Below are 3,061 nucleotides of genomic sequence, written 5' to 3'. Positions count from 1 at the left end.
ATCTGTAAATGAAGATGAATCACAACTTGAGGGAGACTTTTAAGCAAGTTCTTTTGAATTTTTCCCACAAAACATGATGGTAAATTAAAATGCAATAGATATTAAATTTTACAAAAATAACAAAAAGTAATCTTACCAATTTCAAAAGAAAAATGTACAATAATTATTTTATAAATGTCCTGCTGAACTGTATTTTCATTTCCTCTCTCAGATCGTTCTGAAATAAATATACTAATGTGTGATATCCTCCAATATTGGAGGTTTGATTTAAATGATCAACCTTTCATTTAAGCAGATATTATTCTAACAGGTTCTATTTGGGCTGATGTTATTTCTACGTACTTTAAGTGCGATCAGAACAAAATCTGATAGAAATTCATGTTGGTCACATTTAATACCTTCAGCAAAGACACATCGCTGCATGTCTGCACGGATTTTAATCTCTTCCCAGGAAAAATTTACTTGTTCAACAGGATATTTTAGGGAACAATTGTAAAAACAGGAATGGTTTGGTTCAGTGAAAATGTTCAGAGCAGATATCGAGTCATGTATTTTCAGCTTTCAAAATAAGAGCGGCCAAGTAATTAAAGAATCTCCAGGTGAATGTATTTTAGAACATGATGTGGAAATAGACACTTTCATATTTTTGTCATCAGTTTCAGTTAATTTGATCATGTTTTACCTTTATTTACATGCAGATCAGACACAGTTATGAACTAAAACAAAGAGGAGTGATGTTAGAACCACGGCTGAGCTAACAGCAGCTCACTGACCGCAGTAGAAAACATTACAACAGTAATAAGTTTGACTTTAATGTCAGATACGCTGGAACTGTCTGAGTTTTGCTCTGTTTACAAGGATTATGTGAACACAGAAATCTAGACAACTTTAACTGGTGAGAAAAGATCTTCTTCAGCTCCACGTTTCATACACAAAGCTGTTGATATTGCTAGCATTAGCATTAGCACAGATTAAAAGAATAAAATCATAATTATCTTCATAATTAAACAAGCAGCATTCAGTGAAGTACTTGTAACCGTTGTCTAACTTTAACCGGGTTGTCAGAGAGAAATAATCCACAACTCGTTTAATATCATCCATAGGAATTTGTGGAAGCAGCTGCAGCTGCTGCCTTCTGCAGCACTGAGGAAGGATTACTGACATTTGTACTTTGATTTGAGAATGATCTAAGAGGAGGAAACCAATACAACCAGGTAGGACATTTATACAATAAATATTGTACACATTTCAGTTACAACTGGTTAGGTTACCCTTTATTATTTATGTCAAATTGCTTTAAAAGCATTCAGCAGTCAGCTTTCCTGTTCTAAACAATATGAGCCGGAAGCGACTCATCACACATCCAGCGATGTGTGACGTCACGTGAAAAGGGTCTATTTCCTTTATTTAGCACCAGTCATTTCTGATCAGATTCACTTCAAACTACAAGAACTGTCAAGACACAGTTTCCCATAATGCATTGTTTGTAGTCATCAAGGCGGCTTGCTGTCAGTGCAGTACCTAGTTTCTAGCTGTGCTGGACTAGGTTGACGCCTTTCACCCGCCTCTTTCACACAATACTTTTATGACGCCGCACATATGACGTCGGTGCAAAAAACTAACCAGCATGCACTGTGCTGCAGATGATCTGTTCTGCGTCTGCCTTGGTCATCTGAAACACGCCTACTTGCACCTACATGAAAATGATCAACCAGTTGAACATTCAGGGCACGCTCAATGAACGCTCGATTTGTACGTAAAGCCCGGGCTTAAAAACTTGCATAGCAATACGCGGTCACAGTCGTTCCAGACGCAGAAGCCAGGAATTCTAGTGTGTGTGTGTTTGCATAGACTTTTCATTGCAAGTATCTGCTGGAACACAAGTCGACACGGCCGGTGTGGAAACACAATAAGGCTCAACACTCCCCTACCTGCATCTGCTGCTTGTGAGCGTCTTTTTAGCAGTGCTGGCCTCATTTTCAGAGCAAAAAGAGCTGGAATAAGTTCCAAGAGCTTTGAGATCCAGATTTTGTTAAAGCTGAACAAAAAACTGAGAGGTGAATCACATCCCAGTAAGCTCTGAACTTTAATACACAAAGTCTGACTACTTAGGAGCTTTTCTTAAATCTGGAGTGAAGAGGAAGAAGAAGATTAAACATCTATAGATCTTTGTGGAAAAAGAAAGACATATTCTGAAGGAAGCTGATATTAGAAATGAAGAAGAAGAAACATTCAAACATGAGATCTTCTGCCAGGGTAAATGGACTAAAGCTCAGAAGAAGAAAACAGCCTTCAGCATGAAGATAGTCAGCATGCAGCAGAACATCATGTCTGCAGTTTAGTGTCAGCACAACTTTCTCATCATATTGAACTGAACACGACTGGTGTGATGATGGGGGAAGATGGCGCCGATGGTCATGGCATGCCGTTGTCTGTCGCACAACTCTTTATTGTGTTATTATTTTTAATATGGCTAGTGCAAAATACAGGCGCAATCCTCACATATGACAGAAACACACTCCTGGATCTAAACTTTTCTTTTCACCCGGCCTCTCCGGCTGTTCGTTTGGATTTTGAGCCAGTGGAGCCGGTCTGTATGGGAGTACCAGCGTTTCTGCGTCGGACAGCTGTTTTTCGCCGCAGCGTCAGGCGTCGGCGGCGCCGGGGGAAACGAAGCGGGAGAATCGTTCGCCTTCGTGCCTGCTGTCCCAGCTCTTGGGCTGACGAGTCCCGCGCCTGTACCCCTGGAAGCGGCCTGTTTGCCCCGTGGAGATTATTTTCGCGTCCGAAGCCGTGCCTGATTCCCGTGGTCGGAGGAAACTTGGAGGCCGACTCCCCTGTCAGAGCGGCACGTTTTCGGGTTTGCTGGAGGAAAAGCGACTCATCGAATCTGGTGGAAGTTCCGAGGGTGACGCGCTCCGCTGCTGAGTCATCACCGGAGACCGCGGACCCGCCGTCCACACCAAGAAGGTTTGGATTAATCAATGCTCGAACTGTTATGAACAAAACTTTTATCTTGAAAGACTTTTTTGACGCGCAGCAGCTGGACTTTCTGGGCATT

This window comes from Oryzias melastigma, linkage group LG18, assembly GCF_002922805.2.
Source record: "Oryzias melastigma strain HK-1 linkage group LG18, ASM292280v2, whole genome shotgun sequence".
Classification (NCBI taxonomy): domain Eukaryota; kingdom Metazoa; phylum Chordata; class Actinopteri; order Beloniformes; family Adrianichthyidae; genus Oryzias; species Oryzias melastigma.
This window is presented reverse-complemented; position numbering follows the sequence as displayed.